Source organism: Amia ocellicauda, chromosome 5 (genome assembly GCF_036373705.1).
Source record: "Amia ocellicauda isolate fAmiCal2 chromosome 5, fAmiCal2.hap1, whole genome shotgun sequence".
Lineage (NCBI taxonomy): Eukaryota > Metazoa > Chordata > Actinopteri > Amiiformes > Amiidae > Amia > Amia ocellicauda.
The window spans coordinates 10,235,848-10,255,057 of NC_089854.1; positions in this window are offsets into that span (position 1 = coordinate 10,235,848).

Here is a 19,210-nt window from a genome sequence, read left to right on the forward strand (position 1 = left end):
ATGAATTTACCATTTGAAGAGTTCCAATAACATCAACTGTAAGTAACTCAAGGAGTACATTTACATATCTAAAAAGTACAAAGTAGACAGTGAAAACAGACTGTTCAATTCCAAGATCATTTTTGTTTTGTTCAGCTCCGAAATTATAATGCAAAAAAATTTGCGTGTTGTGCATACAAACAGTAGCAGTCTAGAAAACTACAAATGTTGACATTTTGAAACAAAGCACGGCAACTTTAACAACACTTCTCTCCTAAGTCAAACACACGCAAAGATAAAATAAGCTTAATTTCTTTATGGCACAACTGTGTCCTTGTGATCCATAAAACCACATCCATCCAGGAAAATGCAACAGCAGCAACCCTTCATGTTGCAATGTGTCTTGAAAAAAGCAAATATCCTTCAAATCCTAGAGCTTTTAAAATCGTGTGCTAAAGACATTTAAGCAGTGTTAAATCATGACGGAAAAACAAAACAATATCTACCAAACGAAGTCTTATCAAGAGGAGCTATTCTGTCTGATTCCTATGGATGGGTTACTGGTGAAGTTTTTGAAGAATGAAGCACATTTAAAAAAAAAAGCATTTGGATCATCACAAAATTTGTTGTTACCGGCAGGGCTCCATCTGTGCGTGGCTCTCAGAGCAGTTACACCCCTGCAAACTGCAATCAAGCATAGTGACAGCCTGGATAAGATTATGCAAGAACTTTAAAAGCATTGGGGGGAAATGGGGGGGGGGGTATTTGTGGCATTTTAATAAGAATCTGTCTAGGTTTCTATGGGTTTCAGGATAATAAGAACATAAGAACATAAGAAAGTTTACAAGCGAGGAGGAGGTCACTCGTTTGGCATCCATTAATAACTAAGTGATTCAAGGATCCTACCCAGTCTATTTTTAAATGTTCCCATATTTTCGGCTTCAACCACATCACTGGGGAGTTTGTTCCAGATTGGGACAACTCTCTGTGTAAAGAAGTGTCTCCTGTTTTCTATCTTGAATGCCTTGAAGCCCAATTTCCATTTGTGTCCCTGGGTCTGTGTGTCTCTGCTGATCTGGAAAAGCTCCTCTGGTGTGATGTGGTAGATGTCTGAGGAGGATTGAGCAGTACAGGGAATTCAACCTCTGCACAGTGAGTACATGCATTGTGGCTCACCTCCTACAATGAAACCCCCTTCAAACATTCTGTGTTCATGTTTTTATGGTTTTGTCTCCTCGAAAAGCTGTACTGCCACATACAACCCAGCAGGGGTCACTCTCACCTGGCTCTGCTCCCTGGACAACTGATGAAAGCAGCAAGGAAAGCTTTTTGACTTTACAGTTATAGGCCAAAATGAAGGAGGAACATGGCTGGCTTCAAAACTTAAGATCTTTTAGTTTAATACAGAGCTTTCATGTCCAGGTATGATAAAGACTACAACAGAAACTAAGCCAGTAAAATCTTTAAACATGTTCTTTGCTAACAGCTGGCAGTTTGTGTAATATATTTTAGCATGAATTTAAAACTATTTCTTTAATGATGCTAGACACAACTGTCTCGGCAGTAATAAAGATACATTTATTTATTTTCTGCAGGAACAGCACACTGACACACACTTCGGTTTTGCGGTTTAATTCATTCCCTGTTGCTCAATGAATTATTTTCCCGTTTTCTTTTATTTTCCTAAATTTGCGATGTTATTAGTTTTTAACAATAGTTTTCTACAATGATGGCAGATTAATTTCCCTTGGCACGTAACAGAGCAATAACTTCATCCCAATTACAGTACTAATATTGCCATCATATGTTTTTATTTGTTTTCCCTCCACAAAATCAGTTTATGAGACGCTCAATCTTACGTTTATAAAGGGCACTGTATATGCAGTGTGCCACCTGCATCACAAACACTCGGTAACAGGGTTTGTCCTGTGATTCTTTTAAATTCAGTTTTCTGCTGTTAATTCGTCATTCTGAATCTTTATTCTAGGTGCTGAGGGAACTTTTGAAAAAATACGTAAAACTGCACCAGACCTATTTTATGACACTGCTTATTTCAACAACTACACAACAATACACAGCCACAATTAGATTAGGTTTATTATGCAATGGTGTACAAATATTTTAAATGCACCAAAATTGCCAATACAGTGGCTTTAACCAGCTTGCCCTGTTAGGCTAAATCATTGTACAGTTTACTAACCTTTGCAATGCATTCATCACTACCTTTTCTAGCTAGAAAAATGTTAAGATAAAACCTGAACATGCTACTTAGAACCAATAATTAACTTGGGTATCAAAATGTATTCTAGACTACATATAAAATCATTAGTTTTTTTCTTATGCGATTGGTTCATCGATTTGGAATTAGGGTCTCTTAGAATCATGCAACTAGGTAGTATAATTCTTGTTATCCATGTTATCCTTTTGACAAATGTCTGTACCTTTAAATCAATTTACCTACTATACTTTATCTTCTCTAATATAGATATATATTTAAGTATTTGAGAGTATGGAGCTGCATGAAATCACGACAGTGAATGAAATTGGGTTCACTAGCTGCATCCTGTGCTACAAGTTGTTAACTGCTGAGGGAACTTTGGAGAAGATCGGTGCGGCATAAATCAAATTATATGTCAGTAGCACCGAAAAAGCTGATTGAAGAGAAAATAGTTTTTAATCTGTTTAAGGCTGCCTGGGACCAGCTGACCATCCACCTGAAGCATGAAGTCTTTTCAGCACATGAAGACCTGTCTAAAAATAACACTCTCTAATAAAGGCCACTCCATTTACTCAAAGAGAGGAAGATAAAATCTAGGAAGTTAAATAAATAAAATGATTGAAGGCAGAGACATCCTTTTGTGTGTGGTGATAGCCTTGCACATAGAATTACCAGAGATTACAGACCAGGGTTTGGAAAGGCTTCAAGATAGGAATTTGTGATCTAATTTAGTTCCCGGTGATTGAATCTGTAGACTTACTGTGTGTTCTCAAGAACTAAAAAGGGTAAAATGCGGTCTCCACAACGCAGTAGCAGGGTTCATATGATTCTTCATGCAACGATGAAACCATATCTCTTTGGTCTGTCTGTTATAAGTATAAAATTAAAATGAATTAAAATGCAATGTTATTTGTAAGCCAAGACCTCTGTGATGAATTAGGCTGACATTTAAGTCTGAAAAATGCATGACATTTCATTTCCTCACACATATAACTTTAATTTTATTTTAATGCATGTGTGGACCTCAAAACCTCCTTACGGGATGTTTAAGAACACAGGTTTCTCTTCTTAATGAAACATTGAGAAGCTGGGGCCACATAGTGCACCCCAAATCTTGGTACATTTGCCTGCCAGTAGCCAGGGTGGCAGCAGCTACCCTATTCCAGGAACTTTCCCTTTATAGGAGAAAGGAGAGAGGAATGTGAGAGAGAAGCTACTGTTTCACTCCCTCTCCCTTCGTTCTCACACAGTGGCAGTTCCATTAGTGCGAGTTGTGCTCTCAAATTAATTAAAATGAAATGCTCAAGGCCTGATCTGGGAAAAATTGAAAACATATTTGTCAGATACCATGGGCAGCCCTCAAATTGGTAATCCAGAACTTGTTAATTAGAAACCTTCATTTGGAATTTGCTAATGGGGCCCATGTTTTAATAAATCTCTGAATCACTCAAACACTGTTTTTCAAAGTAACTCCTGTACTAATTACCAAGGACTACAATTAGTGTTATTGTAATTATCTAGTTCCATTTAAGCACCCAACATTTCTCTCTCTCTCTCTCTCTCTCTCTCTCTCTCTCTCTTTTTTGTATTAAGGCAACAAATTTGTTCTGCAACTATAGCAACTGCAAAGTGAGTTATTTTTCTCTCTTTTTTTCCATTCCTTCTTTTAATAAGCTACATTTGTTCTTCCCATGAATATATGTTAAGCTTGGCAGTAAAAATAAGAAAACTCCAGGAGCAAGCAAATTTAATTTGTTTATGAAATGTAGATTCTTGATGGGGGTTTTTTCCCCGTGAAACTGATGAAATAATTTCAAATCATAACTGAAATTTGAATCGCCTGAAAAGCTTGGCTGGAGCTACATTTGAGCCAAAACAGGTTCTGAATGCTGTGCCCACCGTACTAGGGAATTGGATGGGAATCAAGTCAATAAAAAGTTGTTTGTGACAGAAAACTTAAAAAGTGACATTACACACAAAAATCAGTTTTGCTTTCTTGGAATTATTTGTCTTACAGTACTGTCACATAAGGAGATTTATATCAAAACATTAATCACACAGAAGCAAGAAGACAGGCAGACCTGATGGACCAACTACCCCAATCGTGATGACTTCATCCAAGGTGGCATTGTGTTAGATCTGTGCAGAATTGGCTCAAGTAACATGACTCCAGCATCTCCCCTGGCCACCAGTCAAGCAAATCTTACTCCCACTGAGCATCTATTGAAATCTCGAATTTGGATCTGGAATATCTGGAATGTATTTGGTGGAGCATTAAGATCAACCCTCAAGCAGCTGTTTTCAAAGAATGGGGTAAAATTGTCTTGTCTTCCCTCCAACATCTCATCATATCCCTGGAATAGCATTTCATTGGGAGGAGAGACTTCAGTTTTGGGCCCCTTACATAACATCTGTTTTCCTTTTCTGTACACTGCAAAATGCCAGAGGAGATTAGAAATACATAAAATCAACCCTACTTGTTATTGATAGCTGTAGCATTTCGCCACATCGGCAAATCAAATGCAATCCTGCAGAATTAAAATCAAAACAAATACTTTCTAGTCTAGGAATATTTAAAAACAATTACATACAGCAGCTTTTCGAGGGAATGGGCGGACAAACATCTGTGGACATCATTCGATATTTTACTCTAGCCACTACATTCTAGCAATTATATATTAGCCTGAGCATATCTCAAAGCAGAAGTAGTTTTCCATAATTCAAAATATCATTGCTGAACATTCACTACACAGGCTTATAATATTATTGCATTATTAAAAAAAGCTTATAGAAATATGCCTTGAGACAGCCTGCTCTCTCTGGTTCTTGTTATTAAGTAAATCATAAGCTACCTGCACCATTTGCAATGATACATAATTAACAGAAACAGGATATTACTCCTCACAGATTACTAGAAGGAACCGGTACAACCACTGGCATCAATTCAGCTTCTGTGATGTACAAGACATTTCTCTGTGTAAACAGAAAAAACAAGAGCTGATAATAAGCTTAATGAGTAAAGAAATAACACCACACAGGAATGTCTGCTTTATGGGAAGAGTCCAGTTAGGGCCAGAGCAGGCATGTTTAATGCACATTCTGTCACATAGTCAATGTTTCAGTGTAACTAGCAGAAACAGGTTATTTGGTAGTGCATGTAATATTTCTGTTCTTTAATTGTTGGTTTGTGCTTTGCTGGAGGGGGACTGTCTTTGCAGTGTAATTTTGTCATTTTTCAATCTGAGCACAAGGAGATTGAAGACTTCTCACACTCCCAGGTTCACCGCCCCCGCCTCTTCCTTTCATCTTATTGATTACACACTGGCACCTAGCGGGGCTTTGGCTTAAACCAAGAAACTCACACAGTGCGACTGTAAAAGAGCAGGTACAACTACAATTCCACCGAGCAGACAGGAGATGGTGCTAAAAAAGCTTTTAAAAAGACCAAGGGCTGGGAGAACCCCCGTGAATAGGGTGGTCTACCAGAACTGTCCTCTGGGTTGTCAACCATGTGGCACCTGTTTCCGCAAAATTCAAAATTTGTGTGTGTGATATATTAACAAAATACACGTTAACGTCACACATTAGAGTATCATGCTATAATCAGCGGGAATTAAAGTAGAGGATGTTAGATCTCACAGAAGAAGCTGATGATGGATACAGGCCAGGTCCTAGCTGCGTCTTCCCCCACCAGTGTAAGTTATCTAGCTCGGCAGGCAGTCTGGCAGGCTTGATCACTCTAACTGGAGTAGACTATCATCGGCACCACAACCTCTAAGGATGCACAGGAATTAGTGAATATGTCTGTGTGTTTTTATATACAGTATATATATATATATATATATATACACTCACCTAAAGGATTATTAGGAACACCTGTTCAATTTCTCATTAATGCAATTATCTAACCAACCAATCACATGGCAGTTGCTTCAATGCATTTAGGGGTGTGGTCCTGGCCAAGACAATCTCCTGAACTCCAAACTGAATGTCTGAATGGGAAAGAAAGGTGATTTAAGCAATTTTGAGCGTGGCATGGTTGTTGGTGCCAGACGGGCCGGTCTGAGTATTTCACAATCTGCTCAGTTACTGGGATTTTCACACACAACCATTTCTAGGGTTTACAAAGAATGGTGTGAAAAGGGAAAAACATCCAGTATGCGGCAGTCCTGTGGGCGAAAATGCCTTGTTGATGCTAGAGGTCAGAGGAGAATGGGCCGACTGATTCAAGCTGATAGAAGAGCAACTTTGACTGAAATAACCACTCGTTACAACCGAGGTATGCAGCAAAGCATTTGTGAAGCCAGAACACGTACAACCTTGAGGCGGATGTGCTACAACAGCAGAAGACCCCACCGGGTACCACTCATCTCCACTACAAATAGGAAAAAGAGGCTACAATTTGCACAAGCTCACCAAAATTGGACAGTTGAAGACTGGAAAAATGTTGCCTGGTCTGATGAGTCTCGATTTCTGTTGAGACAGAGTCAGAATTTGGCGTAAACAGAATGAGAACATGGATCCATCATGCCTTGTTACCACTGTGCAGGCTGGTGGTGGTGGTGTAATGGTGTGGGGGACGTTTTCTTGGCACACTTTAGGCCCCTTAGTGCCAATTGGGCATCGTTTAAATGCCACGGCCTACCTGAGCATTGTTTCTGACCATGTCCATCCCTTTATGACCACCATGTACCCATCCTCTGATGGCTACTTCCAGCAGGATAATGCACCATGTCACAAAGGTCGAATCATTTCAAATTGGTTTCTTGAACATGACAATGAGTTCACTGTACTAAACTGGCCCCCACAGTCACCAGATCTCAACCCAATAGAGCATCTTTGGGATGTGGTGGAACGGGAGCTTCGTGCCCTGGATGTGCATCCCACAAATCTCCATCAACTGCAAGATGCTATCCTATCAATATGGGCCAACATTTCTAAAGAATGCTTTCAGCACCTTGTTGAATCAATGCCACGTAGAATTAAGGCAGTTCTGAAGGCGAAAGGGGGTCAAACACAGTATTAGTATGGTGTTCCTGATAATCCTTTAGGTGAGTGTATTGTGTGTGTGTGTGTTGCACCAAAATATAGTAATTCATTATTCAGATGGAGAGAAATTATAAACCCTGAAGGACTGGTAATATAAAGAATTCCTCTCTGGCGTCCTCTGTCAAATTGGTTTTCCTCCTTTCTCCCATTTTAAGTGCCAGCCACCTCAGTCAGCATACGTGCACCACCAAGGCAATTCCCGTGGACCTGCTTACCTGTATAACAGTTACTTTTGATTCTATGATTTCCAGTTGTGAAGCCTTCATTTTTGACAAAGTCAAACAAAGTTGCCTCACAAAACAAACAAATTATGAGGCTCCAGGGTTCAACTCCATTATTGTAATTTAAAACATCAAATGAAACAACTTGTCCTGTGAGTTTCCGATTAAATATAGACCCATCTCCTAATTCAGTACTGTGTGCTATTAAGAACGGTTACATTAGCTCTGCGGTGGCTATCTGAAATTGTAGTCTGCAAAGCACGGAATGCGTGACTTTGGAGCTCAAATTAGGCAGACAGCAATTACATATATTCATTATAGCTGCATGTGGTCAGAAACAAAAACAGCACTTTTCTTTTTGGTGTGTGAGAGCTTGTTGCAAACCCCCCAAAAAATCTCTGCACTTTTATTCCATTTAGAATACCGCATGTACAAGCAGTGAGGAGAACAATACCTTCTCATTGTCTTTTAGTGTGACACACAAAGTTGCTTGTCACATCATGTAAGGATTTGGCATCTGTATTTATTCCTCTTCAGTAATGCTGTATCCGAATGCATATGTGCTTTTTCATGAGCTAATGATACATGTGCGTGTGTGTGTGTGTGTGTGTGCGTGTGACAGAGACTTTGTCATTCCAAGTAAGTGTGTTGAAACCTGCAGATCCCTGGGACGCAACTGGAACTTGGGGTAAAATAAATAAATAAATGATTGCGAAGCTTAACAAGTCTCTGTTTTTTTTTTCAGATCATAGTCAATTTTCAGGTAAACTACACACCTGTCTGACTGACCTGGATGGATTTTGAAACATCAGCGATGTTGACACAAGACCTAACTTTTCATATTGTACATTTTGTTGAGCCCCAAGCAAGATGAAGAAGCTTCATCCAGCTTGCTATCCTTTGCTTGTTTGTTAGTTTTTAATAACTGATTATTTGCAGACAGATGAAAAACACTGAGGGAAATGACAAGAAAAATCAAAGGTATAATTTATTAAACCGAGATGCAGAGAAAATCAAAATCTAGCATGGCAAATGGTTTATTAAAATGTGAAGGAAAGAAAGGCCTGGAGCTGCATATACAATTGACAAATGGAGTTTGAAACTTTTCTCAAAGTAATTGCACCTAATTATCCAGTATCTTTTATTAATTATTTGTGAATTAAATTCCCTATGATTCAGCTTGACTTATGGGTGCAATGATAGCACCCATCTATCATCTATCATTTGGGTAATGAAATATGAGCCGGATGATGCTGGTTAAATGATGCTGTGTTCACAATCTCCATCAATGGGGAACTCACTGTGAGTGTGATATGTAATTAGGAGGAAGACTCATCTGTATGATAGACAACATGGTAATGAATCAATTAATGGATAAATGTACATTTAAATAAGTGGAAATCGCTTGAATGACTGTAATTCGTGATTTTGTTTCATTGGTTGATGAAAGAAATGTTAAAGCCGGCAGTGTGTGTTTCTATCCAGAAGTCAAAATGGCTGCAATTGGATTCTATTAGTTATTACAGCTTGTGCATGTTGGACAAAACATAAAGAAATAACCCCAATCAATCACCAATTAAGAAGCACATGTTGCTGATACTTTATTGGATTAGGTGAATCACTTTTACCAGAGTCGTTTTAACTCATCTTGATCCTGTTAGGTGATGTAGATACAATTATGTAACGTTGTCATGAGAAACAAGAGAGCTAGCTTTGCACATATATATTGGTATGAAGAAAACAAGCTAGTGGTTTCAGCTGAAATATCTTGGGAGAGTTAAAGGAATTGCTTATTCATTAGTTTACATTTTTTCTAGTCTTCCAAAAAAAATATGAGCCTGTTTTTGCTTAAGCAAAAATCATGCCTCAAATGTGAACTGTGCTGAAGGTTTTCATTATCCAGTCACAAAAGTCAATAGTTTAAACAAAGTTTAAGTCTTCATGAAACCATCATTTGCAATTTCTATATAGTTAAGGCAAGTGTTTACTTTTGACAGATTCCATAGTTACAAAAACCACTTAGGGGAAGAAAAATTTAAAACTACATGTTTTGAAATTCACACAGAACAAATTAGACACGCCACGCACATCTAGAAATGTAAAAACAACAGTATAATCTGAATGTAACCTTCAGAAACTGCGGAGCCCTGTCTAAGATTCCATTGCTCCGACTCTACATGAGACAGAGGTATTAGAACAAGTTGTGTCCTGTTCGCATTCCATGGGCTTAGGTAGGTCTGAATCTGTGGAAAATTCCACACATGGAAAGAAGGAAAGAAAGAAAAAGAAAAATATATCTCTCACCCTTGACTTTCAGTTAAAACAGAGGCAGCTATTTATGACAATGTAATGTTCTTGTCACAAAATCATTGTTTTGTGTGCACAATAATTTAAATAATGACACACTCTGATGTCTCAACTATTACAGTATAATGCTTGATGTGAAAAATTGCCAATTGAGACTGTGTTTGAGCCGTTCATATGCCTTCAGATCCTCGATGTGCTGTGACAAAGTAATCTGTCATAAGCCACAAAAGCTTCAAATTCATTGGGACGTGTTTACTGAGCATTTGTACATCGAGCTAACTAGTATGTACAATAATATACAAATATATACATAAAGTTATTGTCAAAAGTATTCACACCTTTCATATCAATACACTGTTATGCATTTATTTATTAACCTACATTTCTTTTTGGAGTTTACTCAACCCTAATTTAACCTATGGAAAACTGTGCAGATTCCAGTTGACTTAAGACAGAATGTTTTGTAAACTTTGGGCTGCCACTCCGTAGAAATTAAAATGGGATGCAAATTATCTAAACCCCTCCCAAAAAACAAGAACCAAACATTTCCTTAAGCATTTTGTGTCACATTACATTTGATAAGCTATTCTATGAAACAGTACTGTATTCTCAAGAGCTAGACATTTACATTTATTGTAAAATATCTTCTAACTGCATGTTCACACGCTTTCATTGTTTTCTATACAGATCTTATTTTGTTCGATTTTCTGGTTCTTTTTTTTTTTTTTGCTTACAGCTGGGACCTCTCTATAAAGTATACTAGAAGTAAAGTGATTACAACATACTTCAGGAATATTAGGTAACAGTGACTAATAGGACAATTTCGTCTCTGTACTCTCTCATAGATCATCCCTTTTCAGTGCACTACTTTACACTGAACACATTTCTTTGCTTCTGCTCTTAAAAAATGTTTTATAAACTTTACTTCTTTTTTTTTTGTACTTGGGTGTTTTTGAGCATATTCAGTTTTCATTTATGTTTTTCTATTTTTAAATAAATCCTGGAAGTTCAAGGGATGTGTAAATACTGCTGCACGAAAGTATATAGATATATTGATAAAACCTCCACCCACTGTAGCTATATCATCTTAAAGTCAAGTTTAATTTAGTCTACCGAAGGCCTAAACCCCAAAAATGCAATCTAGAAGATTGATTTGTTTTGTTTGGATATTTATGGAAATTAATGATTTCTCATTCTCCATGAATGTACTAGCATTTCCAATGTAGATAAAAAATGATGATGGTCCAGCAATTTAATCAACAATTCTAAATTAACTATTTGCAATAACAACATGGATCATGTTAGGCACTTCTTTTGTAGGTATCAATTTATCTACGCTGTTATCTAGTATCTCTTGACAGATTTTTGAAACAGTTTTATACAGAACATTTGTTATTTTAGCTGTTGCCAACATATATTTGTTATTATAGTGTGAATGTACATATTTCCAAGGATAATTGTATTCATATTTGAAGTTGTGCCTTTGTTTTATCAAGTGTGTGGTTCAATTCCTGTGTGAAAATGCTCACAAACTAGATGATCTTGACATTGTACCGTGACTTTCACTGCAACTGTCTGGTGGCCCACATCACAGACCACCAAAGTCTTATTTTGTCATCAGACTTGGTGTCACTCTTTAACGAAAGACCTTTATGAGACACTTTATGTAAAGGCACTTACATTTTAATTCCCCAACAATCTTGCTGTCACTTTCCCGCTTGAAAATGGCTTCTGCCTGTCACAGGAAATGTATTGGATTATTTATTGTGTACAGATTCCTGGTACAGCTACAGACAGAGAAAGAATATGAATCCACCACGGCTGTGTATTGACATTGCTGGGGGAACTTAATGATTTTTTTTTTCTGCAATGGTTCAATAGTCTGTGAGGCTATGGGATGATTATCAATCTTTTTGCTATTTGTCCTAGAAGTGATACTGTAGAATAATAAAAGGAAGCAAAAATGTGGTGCTCTCAGACCCATAAAAGAGAGAGTAACCTACACCTCCAACAGAACACACTTCTAAATCATTTTACTCATGTGTGAATGACACAAAAGGTAGGAGCTTCAAGTTTCAGCTCATCATTGCTCAGCTCCGAAGTGCAGGAGCCTGAAGGAATAGGAATACCAACACAATAAACGCTCAGAGAGGAAAGGAGTGGATGGCTGAGAGAGAGAGAGCATACCTTTACAAACGTGAAATAACCAAACTAGGTACAGTAATTCAAGCAGGGCCTGCTATAGATGCTAATGCAAAAGGACGGTATTTAGGCTTGGACGTGTTATTTGAAAACCTGACAATTCATGTGTGGTGGTACCAATTACAATGCTTTAAAAAACACATAAAATAAGAAATTTGGTGTATTGTTTATACTTTTAAGCAAAAGTTGCATTTTCAACATTTTATGCAGTGTGTTCAGAGTTATAATGTCCCAAAAAAGTTATTTCAGGAGACAGGTGAATTCTCCATGCTCATTTTCTTTCTGAATTGAGTGACCTAATAAATGGTCATGCTCAGGTCTGCAATTGGCTTTAGTGACCACAAGACTGGACTGAAAAACAACATTAAAAAAACAACACTTCAGACTGCAACAACACTGCTGAGAATTCGAGCAGAATCCTCATATACCTTGAATACAGAGAATCCATCTCTAACCTCAAATTCTGCTACATTTTACCAATAAAAAAGTGGAACTGTGTGTGGTAATTCCTCAGAGGTGAAAAAAAAAGAAAAAAACTCTGTATATCCTAGAGACATGTTATCCACCAGTATCTAAATATCACCACAGTCATTATTCAGAATCACTTCCATTTGAAAGAAATTACCAGAGGACTGTGTCTGAAGTCAGGGTGGATAAGGGAATTTTCCCTGAAGGTTTCAATAATCACATACAGCAGTTTTTACCAGCAGCCTGCATGACCATTTATTACAGTATTTTTGTCTCTTCTCACTTTCATTTGTTCTTCAATAACATAAATTATGGGAAAAAAACAGGTCTCACATTTAGGAGGAAAATAACTAAGCAAATAAACCATCAAATATCAGAGACTAGTCCACTTCTGAATTTCTGAAGAGAATACATAACAATGTAAGAAAATATGCTTTAATGTTAAAGACGCATCCCTTTGTGTGCATGAGGGCATGAATGGGGGTTTGTTTGAAAACACTGGATACATTTGGCTCTTTGGCTGCCTTTGTGGACGTGTTTCATTACAGGTATTGTTTTATGTTGTGTGTATGTTGTGTATGGTTTTCTGAGTCTTTTGCCCCAAAACATAATTCTCTGCTGGAGGTTTTCCATACAAGAATGTGTTTCTGTTGGTCAGAATGTGCTTATTGATCAACATGTTACATGTGGCGTGTGTGTGCATGTATGCATGACTATGCACACCTGCATTATGGTGTAGACTGATTCACTATGTGCAACTCATTGTGTGTCAGCATATGAGTAAGTCCCTTTGGAAGCAATAACAGCTTTATATAAACTAGTATTTTTCCCAGTCCTCCCCTTAAACTCAGCCCACCTCCATACCACATTACAGCAATCACAAGTGAGGGAGGGGGAAACAGCTGACGTGATGCAGCTGATGTCTTTGTTTTTCAGAAATTCGATCTGATATTCAGCAAAGTGTGGAAGAGAAATGATAGCAGGGCTCTCGCCTGGGGCTTTTTTATTATCAAAGATTTTTTTTCCCTTCTTCTTTTTTCATTAGTTGTCTTTCTTTCATTTTTTTTAATATCCAAACCAATTTTGTTTCTAGGTTACACCATTCAACCAGTAATGAAAAAAACAACAGCCCACCCCTCTCCAAATAAACAACAACAACAAAAATAAATAAGCAGGGCGCTCTACAAAATCAATATAAAAGTCTGCAATAAAGATGAGCACCTTTGCTTTATATTTCATTCAACAAATGAAAGACCTTCTGAAATAAGTTTATGCTCAAGATGGTCTCAAATAGATCTGATGGATTATTACTACTTTTAAATCAAAACTACCTTAAGAGAGAAAATAACTATGTCACAGTGCTAAGGCATACCAGCCATTCTGTGCAACTGTCAATCTATTTGTATGTGCCAAATTTAATTTCAAAATAAACTGGCTCTGGGGAGACAGTTTATGGGTCATTTCTCTGGGCCTTGACTGCCGAAATCAGCCGCCAGTGCACCTGGACATTTGAGGACATTCCAGTTCCAGCAGGAAACAATTGTAATTCTATTGGGTAATGTTTAAAAGCATGAGTGCTATTTCTGCAGAAAATTTACTGAATTCAGGGATGGAACTAGGACTCTCATTGCAGAGCACAGCTGGATGGACAAGCTGTAGAGTCTTGTACAAAAGCACTGATTAATCACAGAGAAAGCCAAATGTTTTAAGAAAAGAAAGGAAATAATATTTGAACTGTAAATGAAGGCCAAGAATGCAGTGAGTGACAGCTTTGGTAGACAGACAGACAGTCATGGGGCAACACATGGGGCTGGTATTTTTCCATGTGTCCTTTTTCTCTGAAGCAGCAGATTACATTTAGCAAGGTCAGACATCAGGACTGAGCTCCACAGGACCCAGGTCACTGCAAATACTCCGAAAAGAGCTTTGCTCAGCACCGAGCCTCCTTTACCACAAAGGGTAAAGAGAAAATCTGCCAGGAGAACAAGAATTTTATTTCCTGACAAACAAGATATTGCAGAAAATTACTGCAAAGTCAATGCACTAATTAAAGCTTTCTACCATTTACTGGCTCACGCTCCCAAGCAGATTTTCGAGCAGGAGCCATTCTTGCTCAATGTGTAATTAAACACAGAGACAAGCTGCCAAGCTTGTGTTCAATGCACCACTCTCTTCCCCTAAGTGAGGTTAAAGGATTTTCTCCTTTTTGTTTTAATTAAGAAATTAATCCTTACAAATGTAATGCAAAGACTCTGCTATATTATTTTAGAAAAGGGTTTTGTTAACTTTTCAGTCTCATCTAAATGGTGATTATACAGTATTTAAGGTTGTTTAACCAAAGTAATTTATTAGCTTCCTTTGCGTGAATGGCATGTCTCATTTTGTCCTTAAATATACACCACACGGCTACCTCTCGTAGCTTAAGTGATTCACAATTATGTCACGTTCAGCTTTACTAAGTCTTTGCTATTACCACTATGGAGGCTTAATATAATTTGCATTGATCGCATTGTATGTTATGTTTTAGCTGTTACAAGAAATAATTTATGGACAGCAAGTAAAGCTTAATCGTTAAAACTATCTCCAATAAGGTGCAGTGGACTAAATAATGGCTTTTTCATTTGAAATCCATTACTCATTTGTACATTTTACTTTTTTGCTACTTTTTTGTTACAATAATAATAATAATTATAATCACACACACTGGGGCTTCAAATTTTCAATTTACCACAAACAAAAAATTACAAACTTGTACCATATGTTTTTATTTATAAGTTGTAGAAAGTGACAATAAATTAAACCCGTAATCTGCGATTTAGGGTATGACAAAGATTTCCTGAAAATACGTAATGTAATTCTTAAACAATACAATAATAATCTACAACTTTCCGAAGATCTTTGACCTCCCATTGGAACACATTACATGTAACAGTAAACATGAACAAATGCAAATCTTCCAGTCAATGGGTTTTCCTATTTCCTAACAGTACATTGTCGATTTCATTTTTGTGTTCACGCAGTTTTACAGAGCTTTGCTGTGGTTACAAACTCAGCCAGGCTCTCCACATGGAGGGCCACGCCCAGAAGGCATGGGTCAGGTGGGCAGTGCCTGTCCCAGCCTGCCCCGGGGCCCTCGTCTCTCTGAACTGTCCAAATCCCTGCACACCTGGACAGCAACACCGGCCACCCACCCCTGCCTCTGAGGGAGGGCAGTGAGGTATTCAAAGGTGGTGGGACTTAATACTGCTCTCTACCAATAAATAGAGCTACTTTGTTTTATTATTACTGTTTAGTTTAATTAATTGCGTTGGAGACATGTGTATACTAATTTTGTTTGTATGTAATTGTTCTTCTTTTCTGGGAATATGGCAAACAGTGTAGGACATTTGAACATGTGAATCTGTGAATCCAATATATGAAATTAAGTTCATTATTATTATTATTATTATTATTATTATTATTAGTATTAGTATTAGTATTAGTATTAGTATTAGTATTAGTATTATTATAACAAGAAGAATAAATGATTGTGTATCATACCTAAAACATGCAATGCCACAAAATGAATGCCACATCACATTTCTAGTATTGAGAACAATGTGAGAGCCTTTTGATTTGTAATTCATTCTTATAGTTTATATTTGTTGTTATAGTGTCATGGATTTCTTTTTGCCAGAACAGGAAGCAACCTCCTGGTTTTATGTTGTTTTGAAATTGTGATGCTGCACTCCTTTCTCAAATAAGTATTAATAAATGCAAATTAAATCCTTCAATTGGTAATTTATATCCTGGACTGGGGAAACAGGACTATAAGCAAGCATTAGGCTACATACTGATTAGAATCATATGTATTAAATTAGCCTCCAGTGGGTTTAAGAACACTATGCTTTCATTAAATAAATACAAATCTATACCCTTTGGCATTTATCCTTTGAGCCACTTCCTACTATTTATAAATCGAAATGTTGTCTGAGATTTGCAGGTGGGTCAAAGTTTTTAGTTGGTTTATACCTTAGTTAAGGGAAAATAAAAACATATAAAAGTCCACACTGAATTCCCAACCCACAAGACAATAATACTTTAATTTCTGGGGATAACATGACTATATGCATCTTATACCTAATTAACTCCTAATAAACCTAAAATCAAGTATCCTCAAGGGATGTAAATTGACGGTTTTGCACACTCATTTGCAGGCAGGTGTATTGCACATTAATTTCTATATCAAACTACCTTTAAAATACATTAAATAAAATATGCTCATGTAATAAGGCCTGTGGCAAAAGCTGTTCAGGGCAGGCAAAGATTCTAATTAAGACTTCATGCTGGGCTCAGGTCTTGGTTGTGAGAGGGTGTCTTGGAACATCTGCAAGTCTGGACAGATCTGCATATTCCTACGTGCTGTCCTTAAAGAGCACGGTCCACAGGTACAGTGCAGAGACTCGCCACCATTAGACTCCAGAGGAATTCCACCCCAAGCTCGCCCTCTCCATTGGGCATGTTCATTCATGTTGACTAGAACTGGCAGGAACTGATTCTCCGTCTTTACCAGGGTCTTTCAAGAAAAGACTAAGGTGTAACTTACTTTTTTACATCGAGAGTCATTTAAAAACAGGAAAAGGTTTGTGGGTTCTATCACTCTTCAGTAATTAATTTATTAGAGGGCAGCATCTTACTGACAGAAGGAAAAATGGCAATTGTTGGTAGCCCTGCAGAAGAATCTCTAGACAGCCCCCCGCCCTCCGTAAAGCATAAAATTCTAATTGCAGCATATAATTCTGATTAAATGTCTGTTTGCATTAATTTACATACAGATTGTAGAATCACTGAGACACATTCATCCTAGATCACTTTGTGTTTGTAACTAAACAAGTTTCAGAATAGACTCTTGAATGTGTAATTGAATTGTAAAGATTTATTAACACAAACATAACAATGTCTTTGTCATGCAAATGGCAACACAAGGACTGAAGTTGTTTTTCCACCCTGTATATTGTAATGTCATGTAAATTAGTTTTCGGAACAGTCTCAAAGACGAAGAAAAGGAAACTTTTGCAGGAAGTGCTTAAACTCTTATGTGCTCATAAATATCCTACATTTGTGCAAAATGTTTTTTTTTTGTTTGTCCTAGCAATTCTGGATTTAGATTTGTTGAACAGACCCAATTTAAATGCATTTAAATGTGTTTACATTATTAGCTATCAAGTTAAATATTAGACAGTGCATACACAATCTTGTAATCTCCCTCTTAAATCTACGATTCCACCATCCCAATTCCTGCAGGAACCTCTTTGCCGTGTTATGGCTCAGATCCCGGTGAATGTTCAGAAGCAATGATATATATTCTATTGGGCATCACACACAAAAAATCTTGAATATTTTTATTACAACCTCATGGCCTGAGACCTCAAATCTTTCATTTCCAGCTGCCTGGCTTGATAATATATGGATCGAATATCCTTTTCAAGGTAACCAAAGCAGATTGTGTACAATAACCAAATATTGAGGGTGGAGCGCAATGTACTGTTAGCTAACTTTATGTATACGTGTCTCTGCTTGTACAGTTTTGAACAAGAGATCCCAGACTTTACAATTTAGCCCTCCTTTAAAACCCATGTTGCGATTCTACAGGCTTTTTAATGCTCAGAGCCAATCTTCAGCCATTTACTTTGGCCCCACCTTGTATGGGAATGAGTTTTTAACATACCCTTAGGCTCCCAGGTCATAGCCTTGAATGCTTTCAGTTCTGAGATAATTTCCCAGTGTTAATATAGGGGTGTGTGTGACAGTAAGGTTCATCAGCAGTCTGTTGCTCTAAACTTCAAAAAAAATTGATTTTCCACATAGAAAAACATCCCTACTTAAAACGTATAGCTCGGAAGACATATTCAGTTATCAAGGTCAATTCAGTATCAACTAATCACTAAATACAAATATTACAAATACAGACACACTCAAAATGATTACACACTTAAAAATGGGGGGGTATGTAGTGTAGGGAATACAAACTAGGATTGGTATTAATCTATAATCTCCAGAGTATCAGAACATTCAAATATTTATTAATAATAAGTGAATAAAGGAGGGATAGCGGAGCTGGGAGCGTGCACCGTCATGTCGTGAGTGAGGTAAATTCCAGGAAGGCTCTGACAGCTCCAGGTTAGATACTCCTCTCTGTAGCCACAGTGATGCCTGCTCCACACAGCACGAGAAACACGGCACAGAGCAAGCTCAGACCAATCCAGGAGAACTGGCTGAGGGGTATTATGGCTTTTATATTTACACACAAGCACGCAGATTCGCACACATGCACACACATGCCTATGGGCACACACACACATAAATGCATGCAGCAATGTTTTATTCAGACCATGCAATCATTCACTGTTGTACTTTTTAACAATTTTAGCTAAGTCAAATCGAATGATGTTTTCACGTTCAAACAACTTTTAACTAATTTCTCTCATTTAACTCACATACGCGTGATTGTGCTACATACTGACAAAACCACCTCCCACCTTCCCACGCACCCCCCATGACTATGAGCAATAGGCCAGGCACACACGTACAAATGTGTTAATCTCTATTCAGTTTTGTGCTCTAATATGCTTATCCACTTTTAACTAATAGTGTTTTAAACTATACACCATTTTGATGAAAACGAATTAAGGTACTGGTGCTTCACAAACCCTGCAGCAGAAATGACCATAAAGAATGATGTATATGATGGCAAACTGTGCATATATCCTGTCACTGTTATTACCAG